The sequence below is a fragment of the Oncorhynchus gorbuscha genome, unplaced genomic scaffold (genome assembly GCF_021184085.1).
Source record: "Oncorhynchus gorbuscha isolate QuinsamMale2020 ecotype Even-year unplaced genomic scaffold, OgorEven_v1.0 Un_scaffold_3453, whole genome shotgun sequence".
NCBI lineage: Eukaryota > Metazoa > Chordata > Actinopteri > Salmoniformes > Salmonidae > Oncorhynchus > Oncorhynchus gorbuscha.
In genome coordinates this window covers 2,865-26,654 of record NW_025747682.1, presented here as the reverse complement: position 1 = coordinate 26,654, position 23,790 = coordinate 2,865, and the positions used below count along the sequence as shown (strand labels likewise).

Genomic DNA, 23,790 nt, shown 5'->3' with positions numbered 1-23,790 from the left:
GTTATATATGATGTAGTTATATATGATGTAGTAATGACATTACAGCTGTAGTTATATATGATGTAGTTATATATGATGTAGTTATATATGATGATGTAATGACATTACAGCTGTAGTTATACATGATGTAGTTATATATGATGTAGTTATATATGATGATGTAATGACATTACAGCTGTAGTTATATATGATGTAGTTATATATGATGTAGTTATATATGATGAGGTAATGACATCACAGATGTAGTTATACATGATGTAGTTATATATGATGTAGTTATATATGATGATGTAATGACATTACAGCTGTAGTTATACATGGTGTAGTTATATATGATGTAGTTATATATGATGTAGTTATATATGATGATGTAATGACATTACAGCTGTAGTTATATATGATGTAGTTATATATGATGTAGTTATATATGATGTAGTTATATATGATGATGTAATGACATCACAGATGTAGTTATATATGATGTAGTTATATATGATGATGTAATGACATTACAGCTGTAGTTATATATGATGTAGTAATGACATTACAGCTGTATTTATACATGATGTAGTTATATATGATGTAGTTATATATGATGATGTAATGACATTACAGCTGTAGTTATATATGATGTAGTTATATATGATGTAGTTATATATGATGTAGTTATATATGATGTAGTTATATATGATGTAGTAATGACATTACAGCTGTAGTTATATATGATGTAGTTCTATATGATGTAGTTATATATGATGATGTAATGACATTACAGCTGTAGTTATATATGATGTAGTTATATATGATGATGTAATGACATTACAGCTGTAGTTATACATGATGTAGTTATATATGATGTAGTTATATATGATGATGTAATGACATTACAGCTGTAGTTATATATGATGTAGTTATATATGATGTAGTTATATATGATGATGTAATGACATTACAGCTGTAGTTATACATGATGTAGTTATATATGATGTAGTTATATATGATGATGTAATGACATTACAGCTGTAGTTATATATGTTGTAGTTATATATGATGTAGTTATATATGATGATGTAATGACATCACAGATGTAGTTATATATGATGTAGTTATATATGATTTAGTTATATATGATGATGTAATGACATTATAGCTGTAGTTATATATGATGTAGTAATGACATTACAGCTGTAGTTATACATGATGTAGTTATATATGATGTAGTTATATATGATGATGTAATGACATTACAGCTGTAGTTATATATGATGTACTTATATATGATGATGTAATGACATTACAGCTGTAGTTATACATGATGTAGTTATATATGATGTAGTTATATATGATGATGTAATGACATTACAGCTGTAGTTATATATGATGTAGTTATATATGATGTAGTTATATATGATGATGTAATGACATTACAGCTGTAGTTATACATGATGTAGTTATATATGATGTAGTTATATATGATGATGTAATGACATTACAGCTGTAGTTATATATGTTGTAGTTATATATGATGTAGTTATATATGATGATGTAATGACATCACAGATGTAGTTATATATGATGTAGTTATATATGATTTAGTTATATATGATGATGTAATGACATTATAGCTGTAGTTATATATGATGTAGTAATGACATTACAGCTGTAGTTATACATGATGTAGTTATATATGATGTAGTTATATATGATGATGTAATGACATTACAGCTGTAGTTATATATGATGTAGTTATATATGATGTAGTTATATAAGATGATGTAATGACATCACAGATGTAGTTATATATGATGTAGTTATATATGATGTAGTTATATATGATGATGTAATGACATTACAACTGTAGTTATATATGATGTAGTGATATATGATGTAGTTATATATGATGTAGTTATATATGATGATGTAATGACATCACAGATGTAGTTATATATGATGTAGTTATATATGATGTAGTTATATATGATGATGTAATGACATTACAGCTGTAGTTATATATGATGTAGTTATATATGATGTAGTTATATATGATGTAGTTATATATGATGTAATTATATGATGATGTAATGACATTACAGCTGTAGTTATACATGATGTAGTTATATATGATGATGTAATGACATCACAGATGTAGTTATATATGATGTAGTTATATATGATGTAGTTATATATGATGTGGTTATATATGATGTAGTTATATATGATGTAGTTATATATGATGTAGTTATATATGATGTGGTTATATATGATGTAGTTATATATGATGTAGTTATATATGATGTAGTTATATATGATGTAGTTATATATGATGTAGTTATATATGATGTAGTTATATATGATGAAGTTATATATGATGTAGTTATATATGATGATGTAATGACATTACAACTGTAGTTATATATGATGTAGTTATATATGATGTAGTTATATATGATGTAGTTATATATGATGTAGTTATATATGATGTAGTTATATATGATGATGTAATGACATCACAGATGTAGTTATATATGATGTAGTTATATATGATGTGGTTATATATGATGTAGTTATATATGATGTAGTTATATATGATGTAGTTATATATGATGTAGTTATATATGATGTAGTTATATATGATGATGTAATGACGTTACAGCTGTAGTTATATATGATGTAGTTATATATGATGTAGTTATATATGATAGTTATATATGATGATGTAATGACATCACAGATGTAGTTATATATGATGTAGTTATATATGATGTAGTTATATATGATGTAGTTATATATGATGATGTAATGACATTACAGCTGTAGTTATACATGATGTAGTTCTATATGATGATGTAATGACATCCCAGATGTAGTTATATATGATGTAGTTATATATGATGTAGTTATATATGATGTGGTTATATATGATGTAGTTATATATGATGTAGTTATATATGATGTAGTTATATATGATGTAGTTATATATGATGAGGTAATGACATCACAGATGTAGTTATATATGATGTAGTTATATATGATGTAGTTATATATGATGTAGTAATGACATTACAGCTGTAATTATATATGATGTAGTTCTATATGATGTAGTTATATATGATGATGTAATGACATTACAGCTGTAGTTATATATGATGTAGTTATATATGATGATGTAATGACATTACAGCTGTAGTTATACATGATGTAGTTATATATGATGTAGTTATATATGATGATGTAATGACATTACAGCTGTAGTTATATATGATGTAGTTATATATGATGTAGTTATATATGATGATGTAATGACATTACAGCTGTAGTTATACATGATGTAGTTATATATGATGTAGTTATATATGATGATGTAATGACATTACAGCTGTAGTTATATATGTTGTAGTTATATATGATGTAGTTATATATGATGATGTAATGACATCACAGATGTAGTTATATATGATGTAGTTATATATGATTTAGTTATATATGATGATGTAATGACATTATAGCTGTAGTTATATATGATGTAGTAATGACATTACAGCTGTAGTTATACATGATGTAGTTATATATGATGTAGTTATATATGATGATGTAATGACATTACAGCTGTAGTTATATATGATGTAGTTATATATGATGTAGTTATATAAGATGATGTAATGACATCACAGATGTAGTTATATATGATGTAGTTATATATGATGTAGTTATATATGATGATGTAATGACATTACAACTGTAGTTATATATGATGTAGTGATATATGATGTAGTTATATATGATGTAGTTATATATGATGATGTAATGACATCACAGATGTAGTTATATATGATGTAGTTATATATGATGTAGTTATATATGATGATGTAATGACATTACAGCTGTAGTTATATATGATGTAGTTATATATGATGTAGTTATATATGATGTAGTTATATATGATGTAGTTATATATGATGTAGTTATATATGATGATGTAATGACATTACAGCTGTAGTTATACATGATGTAGTTATATATGATGATGTAATGACATCACAGATGTAGTTATATATGATGTAGTTATATATGATGTAGTTATATATGATGTGGTTATATATGATGTAGTTATATATGATGTAGTTATATATGATGTAGTTATATATGATGTAGTTATATATGATGTAGTTATATATGATGTAGTTATATATGATGTAGTTATATATGATGTAGTTATATATGATGTAGTTATATATGATGAAGTTATATATGATGTAGTTATATATGATGATGTAATGACATTACAAATGTAGTTATATATGATGTAGTTATATATAATGTAGTTATATATGATGTAGTTATATATGATGTAGTTATATATGATGTAGTTATATATGATGTGGTCACATATGAAGATTTAATGACATTATTACAGCTGTTGTTATATATGATGATGTGAGCTTGCTTAATGACATTACAGCTGTAGTTATATATGATGTAGTTATATATGATGTAGTTATATATGATGTAGTTATATATGATGATGTAATGACATCACAGATGTAGTTATATATGATGTAGTTATATATGATGTAGTTATATATGATGATGTAATGACATTACAGCTGTAGTTATATATGATGTAGTTATATATGATGTAGTTATATATGATGATGTAATGACATTACAGCTGTAGTTATATATGATGTACTTATATATGATGTAGTTATATATGATGATGTAATGACATTACAGCTGTAGTTATATATGATGTAGTTATATATGATGATGTAATGACATTACAACTGTAGTTATATATGATGTAGTTATATATGATGAAGTTATATATGATGAAGTTATATATGATGTAGTTATATATGATGTAGTTATATATGATGATGTAATGACATTACAACTGTAGTTATATATGATGTAGTAACATATGAAGATTTAATGACATTATTACAGCTGTTGTTATATATGATGATGTGAGCTTGTGTGGCCTACCACGTCGTGGCTGAGCCGTTGTTGCTCCTAGACTTTTCCACTTCACAATAACAGCACTTACAGTTTACCGGGAAGCTCTAGCAGGGCGGAAATCTGACAAACTGACTTGTTGGAAAGGTGACATCCTATAATGGTGTCACGTTGAAAGTCCCTGATCTCTTCAGCACGGGCCATTCTCCTGCTAATGTTTGTCTATGGAGATTGCCTGGCTGTGTGCTCGATTTTATACACCGGTCAGCAACGGGTGTGGCTGAAATAGCCGAATCCACTCATTTGAAGGGGTGTCGACATAGGTTTAACCTTTATCTAACTAAGTCAGTAAAGAACAAGATAAATGCTTTATAAACATGTTACAACTTCATAAAGACACTCAACATACTTTATAAACACACTAACCTTCTCTGCCCCCCAGCCCAGCGCAGCTAGGAAGGCCATGACCAGAGTACAGAGTCCTCCTGCTCCCGGGAAACCAGCCACTCTACTTCCGAACACAGCAAACACAGACAGACCCAGCAACATCGCACTCCTCCTCAATACCACATCCTCCTAGAGACAGAGAGAGAAGGAGCAGGAGAGAGAGGAGGGGGGGGGGAGGAGGGAGAGAAAAAGAGGGAGAGGGAGATGAGGGAGATATGGAGGATGGAGAGAGGGGATAGAGAGAGAGGTGGAAGAGAGGGAGAGAGAGGGCGATGATGGCGATATGGAGGATGAGAGAGAGGGGATAGAGAGAGAGAGGTGGGAGAGAGGGAGAGAGAGCGAAGGGAGAGCATGAGGGAGAGACAGAAACAATTTTTGTCAACAACAGTGGGAAGCAAGTACTCCAACTCTGTAACAGCCTGGGTCAGGACAATGTTAATGGATGAAGGGTTTACATTTGGCTCTGCACTAGGAAACAGTCTAGTAGACCTAACACATCTGGAAACAGTCTGGTAGACCTAACACATCTGGAAACAGTCTAGTAGACCTAACACATCTGTAAACAGTCTAGTAGACCTAACACATCTGGAAATAGTATAGTAGACCTAACATATCTGGAAACAGTCTAGTGGACCTAACACAGCGGGAAACAGTCTAGTAGACCTAACATATCTGGAAATAGTATAGTAGACTTACTGTAACACATCTGGAAACAGTCTAGTAGACTTACTGTAACACATGTGGAAATACTATAGTAGACTTACTGTAACACATCTGGAAACAGTCTAGTAGACTTACTGTAACACATGTGGAAATAGTATAGTAGACTTACTGTAACACATCTGGAAACAGTCTAGTAGACTTACTGTAACACATCTGGAAATAGTATAGTAGACTTAACACATATGGAAATAGTATAGTAGACTTACTGTAACACATGTGGAAATAGTATAGTAGACTTAACATATATGGAAATAGTATAGTAGACTTAACACATGTGGAAACAGTATAGTAGACTTAACACATGTGGAAACAGTATAGTAGACTTAACACATCTGGAACAGTATAGTAGACTTAACACATCTGGAAACAGTATAGTAGACTTAACACATGTGGAAACAGTATAGTAGACTTAACACATCTGGAAACAGTATAGTAGACTTAACACATCTGGAAACAGTATAGTAGACTTAACAGATATAGAAATAGTATAGTAGACTTAACAGATATAGAAATAGTATAGTAGACTTAACAGATATATAAATAGTATAGTAGACTTAACACATATGGAAACAGTATAGTAGACTTAACAGATATGGAAACAGTATAGTAGACTTAACACATCTGGAAACAGTATAGTAGACTTAACACATCTGGAAACAGTATAGTAGACTTAACACATCTGGAAACAGTATAGTATACTTACTGTAACACATCTGGAAACAGTATAGTATACTTACTGTAACACATCTGGAAATAGTATAGTTAGACTTACTGTAACACATCTGGAAATAGTATAATAGATTTAACAGATATAGAAATAGTATAGTAGACTTAACAGATATAGAAACAGTATAGTAGACTTAACACATGTGGAAATAGTATAGTAGACTTAACAGATATAGAAATAGTATAGTAGACTTAACAGATATAGAAATAGTATAGTAGACTTAACAGATATAGAAATAGTATAGTAGACTTAACAGATATAGAAATAGTATAGTAGACTTAACAGATATAGAAATAGTATAGTAGACTTAACATATGGAAACAGTATAGTAGACTTAACATATGGAATCAGTATAGTAGACTTAACAGATATAGAAATAGTATAGTAGACTTAACACATATGGAAACAGTACAGTAGACTTAACAGATATGGAAACAGTATAGTAGACTTAACACATATAGAGCTATAAAAAAAAACACAACTCCCCTTGTCAGAACAAATCAGAATGTTTCTAAATCTGATAAACCTCCCCTACGTTTCAAACCAGAAATAAACTCTACCCCTCCCAAGCAAATATAAATGGACAAGAAATGTACCAGCGCCAAGTATCACAGCCACAAAGTCATAACTATGGCTAAATCCCAACTATTTTTACAGTTTATCTTCTTAAAATCAGACTTTTAAACCTAACCCTAACCACACTGCTAACCTCATGCCTCACCCTAACCTTACATTAAAACCATTTGTTTTCATGAGAAACGTCCCAAATATCTATAGCTTAAAGATGTAGATTCTTTAGTGTTCTATGTATTAGGCCCATAGATGATGTGTGGAATGGTCCACCAATGTAGTAGGTGCCTGGTCTGAGTCAGTTGAGGTGCCATGTGATCCTAATGTTTTGGGGCTGTTCAAAGGGCCATGTGATCCTAATGTTTTGGGGCTGTTCAAAAGGGCCATGTGATCCTAATGTTTGTTTTGGGGGCTGTTCAAAAGGGCCATGTGATCCTAATGTTTTGGGGGCTGTTCAAAAGGGCCATGTGATCCTAATGTTTGTTTTGGGGCTGTTCAAAAGGGCCATGTGATCCTAATGTTTGTTTTGGGGGCTGTTCAAAAGGGCCATGTGATCCTAATGTTTGTTTTGGGGCTGTTCAAAAGGGCCATGTGTTTTTGTATTTATTAGTTATTTCATATATCGTTCCATTTTTCTTCATTAAAGTCATGAGTAACCACCACGCTGCATTTCGGTCCGACTCTCTTTCAACAAACGAAGAACACCGTTACAGAACAGGATTTACAACAAAGCCTGTCCTTGCTTGAACATAGTTGTTTTTCCATATGAGTGGATAGTCCTTATAACAAAGTAATCATCTTTTCAGAAAAAGTTCAGATCTGAGGAAAGTAAATACCATTTCACCACCCCTACAGAAACAACGTTGAAACACACCACCAAACATAGGTACCTTGGCCCGACTATAAGCTCATCTGGGCGGTTTGCCAGAAAGTCTCTAAGGCTGTGTTTCCATCACATCAGATCTTTAATTCACATCAGATCTTTTTACATCTCAACCTTTTTTCAGAGCTGATCTGATTGGTCAAAAGATCAGAATGGGTCTGCCTGTGTAAACACAGCCTTACAGATAAAGCATGCAGATCAGATCATATTTCGCAACCAGAAAGATCCTGTAGAAATTGAAACCACCAATTAAAAAATTATTTGACTCAAAACCTTCTTAAATGGAATTTCAAATATACACCTCTTGGCCAGTTTATTAGGTACACCGCCCCGTTCACGAAAATGGATGGCTCCTACAGAGAGTGAGTCACGTGGCCATGACTTGCTATATGAAGCCAGCAGACAGGCATCAAGACATTCAGTTACTGTTCCATTGAACGTTAGATTGGGCGAAACCAGTGACCTAGGTGACTTTGAGCGAGGAATAATGGTCATTGCTAGGCGCGCCACATCCATTATCACAGCAAACGACCACCTGGGCTTTTCACGCACAACAGTGTCTACGGTTTTTTACAGATAATGGTGTGACAAACAAAACCCATCCAGTCAGCGGCAGTCCTGTGGGTGAAAACAGCTCGTTGATGAGAGAGGTCAAAGGAGAATGGCAAGAATGGTGCCAGCTAACAGGCGGCAACTAACAGACAGATAAAGGCTCAGTACAACAGTGGTGTTTGACCGGTAGTGTACGTTGAATAGTCACGAATCCTGTTGTGTTATGCTGATGGCAGAGTCAGGATTTAGTGTAAGTAGCATGAGTCCATGGCTCAGTAACTATAGGTCTACCACTGAGACTGGCTCAGTAACTATAGGTCTACCACTGAGACTGGCTCAGTAACTATAGGTCTACCACTGAGACTGGCTCAGTAACTATAGGTCTACCACTGAGACTGGCTCAGTAACTATAGGTCTACCACTGAGACTGGCTCAGTAACTATAGGTCTACCACTGAGACTGGCTCAGTAACTATAGGTCTACCACTGAGACTGGCTCAGTAACTATAGGTCTACCACTGAGACTGGCTCAGTAACTATAGGTCTACCACTGAGACTGGCTCAGTAACTATAGGTCTACCACTGAGACTGGCTCAGTAACTATAGGTCTACCACTGAGACTGGCTCAGTAACTATAGGTCTACCACTGAGACTGGCTCAGTAACTATAGGTCTACCACTGAGACTGGCTCAGTAACTATAGGTCTACCACTGAGACTGGCTCAGTAACTATAGGTCTACCACTGAGACTGGCTCAGTAACTATAGGTCTACCACTGAGACTGGCTCAGTAACTATAGGTCTACCACTGAGACTGGCTCAGTAACTATAGGTCTACCACTGAGACTGGCTCAGTAACTATAGGTCTACCACTGAGACTGGCTCAGTAACTATAGGTCTACCACTGAGACTGGCTCAGTAACTATAGGTCTACCACTGAGACTGGCTCAGTAACTATAGGTCTACCACTGAGACTGGCTCAGTAACTATAGGTCTACCACTGAGACTGGCTCAGTAACTATAGGTCTACCACTGAGACTGGCTCAGTAACTATAGGTCTACCACTGAGACTGGCTCAGTAACTATAGGTCTACCACTGAGACTGGCTCAGTAACTATAGGTCTACCACTGAGACTGGCTCAGTAACTATAGGTCTACCACTGAGACTGGCTCAGTAACTATAGGTCTACCACTGAGACTGGCTCAGTAACTATAGGTCTACCACTGAGACTGGCTCAGTAACTATAGGTCTACCACTGAGACTGGCTCAGTAACTATAGGTCTACCACTGAGACTGGCTCAGTAACTATAGGTCTACCACTGAGACTGGCTCAGTAACTATAGGTCTACCACTGAGACTGGCTCAGTAACTATAGGTCTACCACTGAGACTGGCTCAGTAACTATAGGTCTACCACTGAGACTGGCTCAGTAACTATAGGTCTACCACTGAGACTGGCTCAGTAACTATAGGTCTACCACTGAGACTGGCTCAGTAACTATAGGTCTACCACTGAGACTGGCTCAGTAACTATAGGTCTACCACTGAGACTGGCTCAGTAACTATAGGTCTACCACTGAGACTGGCTCAGTAACTATAGGTCTACCACTGAGACTGGCTCAGTAACTATAGGTCTACCACTGAGACTGGCTCAGTAACTATAGGTCTACCACTGAGACTGGCTCAGTAACTATAGGTCTACCACTGAGACTGGCTCAGTAACTATAGGTCTACCACTGAGACTGGCTCAGTAACTATAGGTCTACCACTGAGACTGGCTCAGTAACTATAGGTCTACCACTGAGACTGGCTCAGTAACTATAGGTCTACCACTGAGACTGGCTCAGTAACTATAGGTCTACCACTGAGACTGGCTCAGTAACTATAGGTCTACCACTGAGACTGGCTCAGTAACTATAGGTCTACCACTGAGACTGGCTCAGTAACTATAGGTCTACCACTGAGACTGGCTCAGTAACTATAGGTCTACCACTGAGACTGGCTCAGTAACTATAGGTCTACCACTGAGACTGGCTCAGTAACTATAGGACACCTGACTCATTCCCCTCTCACTAGGAGACTGGCTCAGTAACAAGGTCTACCACTGAGACTGGCTCAGTAACTGCAAGTCTACCACTGAGACTGGCTCAGTTGAAAACTATAAATCTCAGACCACTGAGACTGGCTCAGTTCTATACTCAGGTCTACCACTGAGACTGGCTGTTAACTATAGATCTACCAATAACTGGCTGCATAATATAGGTCTACCACTGAGACTGGCTCAGTAACTATAGGTCTACCACTGAGACTGGCTCAGTAACTATAGGTCTACCACTGAGACTGGCTCAGTATCTATAGGTCTACCACTGAGACTGGCTCAGTAACTATAGGTCTACCACTGAGACTGGCTCAGTAACTATAGGTCTACCACTGAGACCGTTCCAACCGTGGTCAGCTCGTGGCTCTCTGGGGAAAAACGGAGAAACACCTGACTCATTCCCCTCTCATTCCAGCCCCCACCCCACAGAAGAAGCATCAAACAAGGTTCTAAAGACTGTTGACATCTAGTGGAAGCCGAAGGAAATGCAAGATGACCAATATCTCACTGTATCTTCAATAGGGGATGAGTTGAAAACCTACAAATCTCAGATTTCCCACTTCCTGTTTGGATTTTTGCCTGCCATATGAGTTCTGTTATACTCACGGACATCATTCAAACAGTATTAGAAACTTCAGGGTGTTTTCTATCCAGATCTACTAATAATATGCATATATTAGCAACTGGGCCTGAGTAGCAGACAGTTTACTATGGTCACCTTTTCTTCCAATCTATACCAATACTGCCCCCTATAACAAGTTATAGGGCTATCACTGAGACTGGCTTTACAGCTGGAATTTGTGTCATGAAACATAAATCCATGTGAATGGAAGGTGTATTAACTGATAATGTAGGGGAAATGAGGTAGCACAGACCTAAAACCTACCCACCCGCACTCTCAAAATCCACACATCCACAGACAGAGAGAGACACACAACGTGAGGTTCTTACCTGGTCTCTGCTGGGGAAAACGGAGGAAAAATCCAAGAATGACCGATGATTGTTCCTCCTAAAACCTCCAGCACCCAGACCCAGATTATACCAACTAGAACCTGTGGTGGGAGACAGACAGGTTATACCAACTAAAACCTGTGGGGGGAGACAGACAGGTTATACCAACTAAAAACCTGTAGGGGAAGACAGACAGGTTATACCAACTAAAACCTGTAGGGGAGACAGACAGGTTATACCAACTAAAACCTGTAGGGGAGACAGACAGGTTATACCAACTAAAAACCTGTAGGGGAAGACCGACAGGTTATACCAACTAAAACCTGTAGGGGAGACAGACAGGTTATACCAACTGAAACCTGTAGGGGAGACAGACAGGTTATACCAACTAAAACCTGTAGGGGGAGACAGACAGGTTATACCAACTAAAACCTGTAGGGGATACAGACAGGTTATACCAACTAAAAACCTGTAGGGGAGACAGACAGGTTATACCAACTAAAACCTGTAGTTTTAGTTGTCAGATGTAACCTGGATGTTATACTACTGTGTTTAGTGGTCAGAGGTAACCTGGATGCTGCCAGGTGGCAATAGGAAGTCAATGGGTCTTCAGCCTGGTGTGAAAGACGGATTGTTCTGTCTAATTGGCGCGTCGCTTCTGCTGAGAACCCTGTGGTCACATGTTCACTTACCTGAGGCGAAGGCCATGCCCAGACAGGTGGTGAACCCTGTGATTGCCAGGATGTCATCAAAACTCCCAGCAGCCATCAGCAGAGTAGGGATTCCCTTCTCCACGCCGTAGCCATCCTTCTGGAGTAACAACATGGAGGGCACCACCACAGCTGGGGATACAGCACTCAGAACAAACCTAGAGACAGAGAGAGAGAGGGAGAGAGAGGGAGAGGGAGAGGGAGAGGGAGAGAGGAGAGAGAGAGAGAGAGAGAGAGAGAGAGAGAGAGAGAGAGAGAGAGAGAGAGAGAGAGAGAGAGAGAGAGAGAGAGAGAGAGAGAGAGAGAGAGAGAGAGAGAGAGAGAGAGAGACAGATAGAGAGAGAGAGAGAGAGAGAGAGAGAGAGAGAGAGAGAGAGAGACAGAGAGAGAGAGAGAGAGAGAGAGAGAGGGAGAGAGAGAGAGAGAGAGAGAGAGAGAGACAGAGAGAGAGAGAGAGAGACAGAGAGAGAGAGAGAGGGAGAGAGAGGGGAGAGAGAGAGAGAGAGAGAGAGGGAGAGGAGAGGGAGGGAGAGGGAGAGAGAGAGAGACAGAGGGGGAGGGAGAGGAGAGAGAGAGAGAGGGGGAGAGAGAGGGAGGAGAGAGGAGAGAGAGAGAGATGAGAGGGGAGGGAAGGGAGAGAGGGAGAGAGAGAGAGAGAGAGGAGAGAGAGAGAGAGGGAGAGAGAGAGGGAGAGAGAGAGAGAGAGAGAGAGAGAGAGAGAGAGAGGGGGAGAGGAGAGGAGAGAGAGAGAGGAGAGAGGAGAGGGAGAGAGAGAGAGGGAGAGAGAGGGAGGGAGAGGGAGGGAGGGAGGGAGGGAGAGAGGAGAGACAGAGAGGGAGAGAGGGAGAGGGAGAGAGAGAGAGGAGAGAGAGAGAGAGAGAGAGAGAGAGAGAGAGAGAGGAGAGAGAGGGAGAGAGAGAGAGAGAGAAAGGGAGGGAGAGAGGGAGAGAGAGAGAGAGAGAGGGAGAGGGAAAGAGGGAGAGGGAGCAGAGGGAGAGGGAAAGAGGGAGAGGGAGCAGAGGGAGAGGGAGAGAGAGAGAGAGGGAGAGGGAGAGAGGGAGAGTCAGAGAGAGAGAGAGAGGGAGGGAGAGAGGGGAGAGAGAGAGAGACAGAGAGAGAATGAGACATCAAAGAGAGCGAGAGAGAGAGAGAGAGAGCGAGAGAGAGAGAGAGAGAGAGAGAGAGAGAGAGAGAGAGAGAGAGAGGGGGAAAGAGGGAGACAGAGAGAGAATGAGACATCAGAGAGAGAGAGATAGAGAGAGAGAGGGTTGCAACAAGCCCAACCCCCACTAATCCACCCGCCCCCCGAGCCCCATCCTGTGACCTAAGAGGTATGTATCAGATGCTCAACATGCTCTGCTCACACCTATTGTGATGGTCCAGCCCTAAACCACACAAAACAACACTATGGAACACATAGCTTTTACTATCTCATCCTGGAATATACAAGGTCAGAGGTCATCTGCCTTTGGCATAAAGAGCAGGAACCCGGACTTCATCAAAGAAATTGGAAATATAGACACTGTCATCCTACAAGAAACCTTGTATAGAGGAGATGGACCCACTGGTTGCCCTCTAGGTTACAGAGAGCTGGTAGTCCCATCCACCACACTACCAGGTGGGTGGTATAGAGGAGATGGACCCACTGGTTGTCCTCTAGGTGACAGAGAGCTGGTAGTCCCATCCACCACACTACCAGGTGTGAAACAGGGTATAGAGGAGACGGACCCACTGGTTGTCCTCTAGGTTACAGAGAGCTGGTAGTCCCATCCACCACACTACCAGGTGGGTGGTATAGAGGAGATGGACCCACTGGTTGTCCTCTAGGTTACAGAGAGCTGGTAATCCCATCCACCACACTACCAGGTGGGAAACAGGAAATATACTCAGGGCTATGCTAATTTGGTATAGAGCAGACCTAACTCACTCTATTAAATAGTCAAAACAGGAACATTTTACATCTGGCTAGAAATGAATGAGGAAACAGCAAAAAAATTGTCACATGTGCTACCTATATCCCCCCCACCAGAATCCCCTATATCCCCCCACTAGAATCCCCTATATCCCCCCACTAGAATCCCTATATTCCCCCACTAGAATCCCCTATATCCCCCACTAGAATCCCTAGATCCCCCACTAGAATCCCCTATATCCCCACTAGAATCCCCTATATCCCCCCACTAGAATCCCCTATATCCCCCCACTAGAATGCCCTATATGCCCCCACTAGAATGCCCTATATCCCCCAACTAGAATCCCTATATCCCCCCCACTAGAATCCCCTATATCCCCCCCCACTAGAATCCCTATATCCCCCCACTAGAATCCCCTATATCCCCCACTAGAATGACCTATATGCCCCCACTAGAATCCCCTATATCCCCACTAGAATCCCCTATACCCCCCACTAGAATCCCTATATCCTCCCCACCAGAATCCCTTATATCCCCCCACTAGGAATCCCTATATCCCCCACTAGAATCCCCTATATGCCCCCACTAGAATCCCTATATCCCCCACTAGAATCCCTTATACCCCCCACTAGAATCCCCTATATCCCCCACTAGAATCCCCTATATCCCCCACTAGAATCCCTATATCCCCCCACTAGAATCCCTATATCCCCCCCACTAGAATCCCCTATATCCCCCCACTAGAATCCCCTATATGCCCCCACTAGAATCCCTATATCCCCCACTAGAATCCCTTATACCCCCCCACTAGAATCCCCTATATCCCCCTAGAATCCCCTATATCCCCCCACTAGAATCCCTATACCCCCCCACTAGAATCCCCTATATCCCCCTAGAATCCCCTATATCCCCCCACTAGAATCCCCTATATCCCCCCACTAGAATCCCCTATATGCCCCCACTAGAATCCCCTATATCCTCCCACTAGAATCCCCTATATCCGCCCACTAGAATCCCCCTATATCCCCCACTAGAATCCCCTATATCCCCACTAGAATCCCCTATATCCCCCACTAGAATCCCTATATCCCCCCACTAGAATCCCCTTTAATGAAGACAGCTTCTCTATCCTGGAGGGGAAATCAGGCCGAGGGACATGTACTAGTCTGTGGCGACCTAAATGCCAGAACCGGACAAGAATCTGATACCCTCAGAACACAGGGGGACAAACAGCTACCTGGAGGTGACATCATTCCCTCCCCCTTATGCCCCCCTAGAAACAACTATGACAACATAACCAACAAAAAAATGGGTCACAACTCCTGCAGCTCTGTCGGACGCTGGGTATGTACAGTTGAAGTTGGAAGTTTACATACACACTCTGCCTCAGAGGATAAGTTCATTAGAGTTAACAGCCTCAGAGTAGGTGAACGGATGATCTCTGCATGTGTGGTTCCCACCGTGAAGCATGGAGGAGGAGGTGTGGGGGTGCTTTGCTGGTGACACTGTCAGTGATTTATTTATAATTCAAGGCACACTTAACCAGCATGGCTACCACAGCATTCTGCAGCGATACGCCATCCCATTTGGTTTGCGCTTAGCGGGACTATCATTTTCATTTCAACAGGACAATGACCCAACACACCTCCATGCTGTGTAAGGGCTATTTGACCAAGAAGGAGAGTGATGGAGTGCTGCATCAGATGACCTGGCCTCCACAATCACCTGACCTCAACCCAATTGAGATGGTTTGGGATGAGTTGGACTGCAGAGTGAAGGAAAAGCAGCCAACAAGTGCCCAGCATATGTGGGAACTCCTTCAAGGCTATTGAAAAAGCATTCCAGGTGAAGCTGATTGAGAGAATGCTAGGAGTGTGCAAAGCTTTCATCAAGGCAAAGCGTGGCTACTTAAAATATATAAATATTGGATTTGTTTACTACATGATTCTTTGTGTTATTTCATAGTTGTGATGTCTTTACAATGTATAAAATAGAAAAACCCTGGAACGAGTAAGTAAGTGTGTCCGAACGTTTGATTTGTACTGTATATACAGTCACGTTATCCACAAAGCTATTCCCTTTCCACTGTAAGCCACATGAATCACCCTTTAGCCTTATCAACTCACCTGCTCACGAATCATTATTCATCGACACAGACACTGTCTAAACAAACTCAATATACAGATGTAGGATCATCATTTCATCCAGTTTGCTACGGCAGGAAAATCCTCATTCAGCAACAGGAAATGTGAATTATTATGTAGACACATTTTTTGTTATTTAAAAGCTCAAATACACGCTTGCATTTCCTGCTGTGCGGGAAAATTCTCCGCAACAAGAGTGATCAAATTAAGGTGCTTCATCTGTATATGGCCTTTTTGTAAATAAGTTAAACGTAGCGGGTTTCTGTACTGTGCTGTGTGTCAGTCTGGATATTCAAGTCTCTGAAATTAGGTTGGAGTCATTAAAACTCATTTTTCAACCACTCCACAAATGTCTTGTTAACAAACTATAGTTTTGGCAAGTCGGTTATGATATCTACTTTGTACATGACACAAGTCATTTTTCCAACAATTGTTTACAGACAGATTATTTCACTTATAATTCACTGTATCACAATTCCAGTGAGTCAGAAGTTTACATCCACTAAGTTGACTGTGCCTTTAAACAGCTTGGAAAATTCCAGAAAATCATGTCATGGCTTTAGAAGCTTCTGATAGGCTAATTGACATGATTTGAGTCAATTGGAGGTGTACCTGTGGATGTATTTCAAGGCCTACCTTCCAACTCACTGCCTCTTTGCTTGACATCATGGGAAAATCTGAATAAATCAGCCACGACAAGAAAAATAATTGTAGACCTCCACAAGTCTGGTTCATCCTTGGGAGCAATTTCCAAACGCCTGAAGGTACCACGTTCATCTGTACAAACAATAGTACACAAGTATAAACACCATGGGACCATGCAGCCGTCATACTGCTCAGGAAGGAGACGCGTTCTGTCTCCCAGAGATGAATGTACTTTGGTGCAAAAAGTGCAAATCAATCCCAGAACAACAGCAAAGGACCTTGTGAAGATGTTGGAGGAAACATGTACCAAAGTATCTATATCCACAGTATAACGAGTCCTATATCAACATAACCTGAAAGGCCGCTCAGCAAGGAAGAAGCTACTGCTTCAAAACCGCCATTAAAAAGCCAGACTACAGTTTGCAACTGCACATGTGGACAAAGATTGTACTTTTGGAGAAATGTCCTCTGGTCTGATGACACAAAAATAGAACTGTTTGGCCATAATGACCATCGTTATGTTTGGAGGATAAAGGGGGAGACTTGGCAAGCCGAAGAACACCATCCCAACCGTGAAGCACGGGGGTGGCAACATCATGTTGTGGGGGTACTTTGCTGCAGGAGGGACTGGTGCACTTCACAAATAGATGGCTTCATGATGCAGGAAAATTATGTGGATATATTGAAGCAACATCTCAAGACATCAGTCAGGAAGTTAAAGCTTGGTAGCAAATGTGTCTTCCAAATGGACAATGACCCCAAGCATGCTTCCAAAGTTGTGGTAAAATGGCTTAAGGACAACAAAGTCAAGGTATTGGAGTGGCCATCACAAAGCCCTGACCTCAATCCTATTGCAGAACTGAAAAAGTGTGTGTGAGCAAGGAGGCCTACAAACCTGACCTGTTACACCAGCTCTGTCAGGAGGAATGGGCCAAAATTCACCCAACTTATTGTGGGAAGTTTGTGGAAGGCTACCTGAAACGTTTGACCCAAGTTAAACAATTAAAAGGCAATGCAATATTTGACTTCTCATCTTCCAAACCTAAAAATGTCAAGAAAATGAACAACAATGACAAATGGTTTGATGAAGAATGTAAAAATGGCAAATTGAGAAACCCGAAAACCTGAGTCTACGCCTTCACTATGGGGAATCACTAAAACAATACAGAAATACACTACGGAAAAGAAGGAACAGCACGTCAGAAATCAGCTCAATGTAATTGAATGTAATTGAAGAATCCATAGAATCTAACCACTTCTGGGAAAATTGGAAAACACTAAACAAACAACAACACAAAGAGTTATCTATCCAACACTGAGATGTCTGGGGAAACCACTTCTCCAATCTGATTGGTTCTATAACAAAGAACAAACAGCAAAAACATATACATGATCAAATACACTAATCTTCGACTCAAATATTAAAGACTACCAGAACATTTTGCACATCGTTACAACAATGTATGTCGACATAATATAAGATTTGAAATGTCTCTATTCTTTTTTAAATTTTGTGAGTATAATGTTTATTTATTGTTTATTTCCTTTTTGTTTATTATCTATTTCACTTTGGCAACGTAAACATTTCCCAATACAGCCCTTGAAATGAATTGAATTGAGAGAGAGACAGATAGAGCTAATGTTGTCTAGAGGTAACACTGTGTTGAGGTGTGAGTTTACCCCAGTATGAATCCCCAGACCCAGGGCAAGCCCACCAGGAAGTGAGACATTACAGCTACTGTTGTCTAGAGGTAACACAGTATGAATCCCCAGACCCAGGGCAAGCCCACCAGGAAGTGAGACATTACAGCTACTGTTGTCTAGAGGTAACACTGTGTTGAGGAAGTGACATTACAGCTACTGTTGTTTAACACAGTATGAATCCCCAGACCCAGGGCAAGCCCACCAGGAAGTGAGACATCACAGCTACTATTGTCTAGAGGTAACACTGTGTTGAGGTGTGAGTGTTTACCCCAGTATGAATCCCCAGACCCAGGGCAAGCCCACCAGGAAGTGAGACATCACAGCTACTATTGTCTAGAGGTAACACTGTGTTGAGGTGTGAGTTTACCCCCAGTACGAATCCCCAGACCCAGGGCAAGCCCATCAGCAAGTGAGACATCACAGCTACTGTTGTCTAGAGGTAACACTGTGTTGAGGTGTGAGTTTACCCCAGTATGAATCCCCAGACCCAGGGCAAGCCCATCAGCAAGTGAGACATTACAGCTACTGTTGTCTAGAGGTAACACTGTGTTGAGGTGTGAGTTTACCCCAGTATGAATCCCCAGACCCAGGGCAAGCCCATCAGGAAGTGAGACATCACAGCTACTGTTGATGCCTCCACTGTACACGGTCCTACTGCCAGTCGCACACACACCCTTTGAGTCTGCGGAGAGCCTGTTGAACACATACACCTTCAGTTGTAAAAACCTGTCTGTCTGTCTGTCTGTCTGTCTGTCTGTCTGTCTGTCTGTCTGTCTGTCTGTCTGTCTGTCTGTCTGTCTGTCTGTCTGTCTGTCTGTCTGTCTGTCTGTCTGTCTGTCTGTCTGTCTGTCTGTCTGTCTGTCTGTCTGTCTGTCTGTCTGTCTGTCTGTCTGTCTGTCTGTCTGTCTGTCTGTCTGTCTGTCTGTCTGTCTGTCTGTCTGTCTGTCTGTCTGTCTGTCTGTCTGTCTGTCTGTCTGTCTGTCCTGTCTGTCTGTACCGAAGGATTGAGGCCCAGTCCAGCACGGGTCAGTATGATGGCCAGAGCGATGTTCCTCAGAGCTGCTGACCAGGTCTGCTCAATGTGGACCGCCTCAGTTACGCACGATGCGTTACGTAGCACCAGACCTGCCAGCAACATACCTGTACACACACACACACACACACACACACACACACACACACACACACACACACACACACACACACACACACACACACACACACACACACACACACACACACACACACACACACACACACACACACACACACACACACACACACACACACACAGCATCAGTTAAAACGGGACGTTTATCAGGATGAAACCTGCAGGTAACTGAGAGACACACAAGTTTAGTACATCAGTTTAGTCGACCTGTGTGGCTGAGTTGGCAAGAGCGTCGATCTGCAAACACCTGCTGGGGCAATGATCATATTGTCCTCACCATCTACACACAATACCTCATCATGACAAAACTGAGCTCCGCCTGTACAGAGAGATCCTTTATGAAAACCTGCTCCTGAGCGCTCAGGACCTCAGACTGGGGTGAAGGTTCATCTTCCAACAGGACAATGACCATAAGCACACAGCCAAGACAACGCAGGAGTGGCTTGGGACAAGTCTCTGAATGTCCTTGAGTGGCCCAGTCAGAGCCCAGCATTGAACCCAATCTAACATCTCTGGAGAGACCTGAAAATTGCCGTGCAGCAAAGCTCCCCATCCAACCTGACAGAGCTTGAGAGGATCTGCAGAGATGAATGGGAGAAACTCCCCAAATACAGGTGTGCCAAGCTTGTAGTGTAATACCCAAGAAGACTAGAGGCTGTAATCGCGGCCAAAGTTGCTTCAACAAAGCACTGAGTAAAGGGTCTGAATACTTATGTAAATGTGATATTTTTAAACATTCCCATTCTTCATGTAAGTCAAAACGGTCCCATTCTTCAGGTAAGTCAAAACAGTCCCATTCTTCAGGTAAGTCAAAACAGTCCCATTCTTCAAGTCAAAACAGTCCCATTCTTCATGTCAAAACAGTCCCATTCTTCATGTCAAAACAGTCCCATTCTTCATGTCAAAACAGTCCCATTCTTCAAGTCAAAACGGTCCCATTCTTCATGTCAAAACAGTCCCATTCTTCATGTCAAAACAGTCCCATTATTCAAGTCAGAACAGTCCCATTCTTCAAGTCAAAACAGTCCCATTCTTCATGTCAAAACAGTCCCATTCTTCAGGTAAGTCAAAACAGTCCCATTCTTCATGTCAAAACAGTCCCATTCTTCACGTAAGTCAAAACAGTCCCATTCTTCAGGTAAGTCAAAACAGTCCCATTCTTCATGTCAAAACAGTCCCATTCTTCAGGTAAGTCAAACAGTCCCATTCTTCAGGTAAGTCAAAACAGTCCCATTCTTCAGGTAAGTCAAAACAGTCCCATTCTTCAAGTCAAAACAGTCCCATTCTTCATGTCAAAACAGTCCGATTCTTCAGGTAAGTCAAAACAGTCCCATTCTTCAGGTAAGTCAAAACAGTCCCATTCTTCAAGTCAAAACAGTCCCATTCTTCATGTCAAAACAGTCCCATTCTTCATGTCAAAACAGTCCCATTCTTCATGTCAAAACAGTCCCATTCTTCAGGTAAGTCAAAACAGTCCCATTCTTCAGGTAAGTCAAAACAGTCCCATTCTTCAGGTAAGTCAAAACAGTCCCATTCTTCAAGTCAAAACAGTCCCATTCTTCATGTCAAAACAGTCCCATTCTTCAGGTAAGTCAAAACAGTCCCATTCTTCATGTAAGTCAAAACAGTCCCATTCTTCATGTAAGTCAAAACAGTCCCATTCTTCATGTCAAAACAGTCCCATTCTTCAAGTCAAAACAGTCCCATTCTTCATGTCAAAAAGTCCCATTCTTCAGGTAAGTCAAAACAGTCCCATTCTTCATGTAAGTCAAAACAGTCCCATTCTTCAGGTAATTCAAAACGGTCCCATTCTTCAAGTCAAAACAGTCCCATTCTTCATGTCAAAACAGTCCCATTCTTCAGGTAAGTCAAAACAGTCCCATTCTTCATGTAAGTCAAAACAGTCCCATTCTTCATGTCAAAACAGTCCCATTCTTCAAGTCAAAACAGTCCCATTCTTCAAGTCAAAACAGTCCCATTCTTCAAGTCAGTCAAAACAGTCCCATTATTCAGGTAAATCAAAACAGTCCCATTCTTAAGGTAAGTCAAAGCAGTCCCATTCTTCAGGTAAATCAAAACAGTCCCATTCTTCAGGTAAGTCAAAACAGTCCCATTCTTAAGGTAAGTCAAAACAGTCCCATTCTTCAAGTCAAAACAGTCCCATTCTTCATGTCAAAACAGTCCCATTCTTCAAGTCAAAACAGTCCCATTCTTCAAGTCAAAACGGTCCCATTCTTCAAGTCAAAACGGTCCCATTCTTCAAGTCAAAACGGTCCCATTCTTCAAGTCAAAACGGTCCCATTCTTCAAGTCAAAACGGTCCCATTCTTCAAGTCAAAACAGTCCCATTCTTCAAGTCAAAACAGTCCCATTCTTCAAGTTAAAACAGTCCCATTCTTCAAGTCAAAACAGTCCCATTCTTCAAGTCAAAACAGTCCCATTCTTCAAGTCAAAACAGTCCCATTCTTCAAGTCAAAAAAACAGTCCCATTCTTCAGGTAAGTCAAAAAGTCCCACAGTCAAAACAGTCCCATTCTTCAAGTCAAAAAACAGTCCCATTCTTCAAGTCAAAACAGTCCCATTCTTCAAGTCAAAACAGTCCCATTCTTCAAGTCAAAACAGTCCCATTCTTCAAGTCAAAACAGTCCCATTCTTCAAGTCAAAACAGTCCCATTCTTCAAGTCAAAACAGTCCCATTCTTCAAGTCAGAGGGGATGAAACATATACAGCACTGGTGGAACGTACCAAGTAAAGGGGGAAGGGGGCAGTGTGGGGAGTTGATCAGTCCGACCAGTTTTCCTCCACACACAGCACAGAGAAACAAGATGATGATGCCAAACAGATTCCCCCCTGGATAACACTCCTTCTCAGTGATGGACCAGACGACCCCGAACAACAACGCTCCCAGACACACTAGATGGAGGAGGGAGAATCACAAAGGGTTAACACACACACTAGATGGAGGGAGGAGAATCACAAAGGGTTAACACACACACACTAGATGGAGGGAGGAGAATCACAAAGGGTTAACACACACTAGATGGAGGGAGGAGAATCACAAAGGGTTAACACACACACACTAGATGGAGGAGGGAGAATCACAAAGGGTTAACACACACACACTAGATGGAGGGAGGGAGAATCACAAGGGTTAGCACACACACACTAGATGGAGGGAGGGAGAATCACAAAGGAGTTAACACACACACTACTAGATGGAGGGAGGGAGAATCACAAAGGGTTAACACACACACACTAGATGGAGGAGGGAGAATCACAAAGGTTAACACACACACACTAGATGGAGGGAGGAAAATCACAAAGCGGGTTAACACACACACACTAGATGGAGGGAGGGAGAATCACAAAGGGTTAACACACACACACTAGATGGAGGGAGGGAGAATCTAAAGGGTTAACACACACACACACACACACACACACACACACACACACACACACACACACACACACACACACACACACACACACACACACACACACACACACACACACACACACACACACACACACACACACACACACACCTTCATCATGAAGAACATGCCAGAGGTCCAGTCTCTAAACAGTGTTTCAGTAC

The 23,790-nt window shown here is 40.3% G+C and overlaps 1 pseudogene; it reads right to left on the bottom strand.

Annotated features, from left to right (window-relative positions):
• The window catches only part of LOC124027674, a 43,705-nt pseudogene extending 20,603 nt beyond the window's left edge, over positions 1-23,102 (bottom strand).
• Between the last annotated feature and the right edge of the window lie 688 nt (positions 23,103-23,790).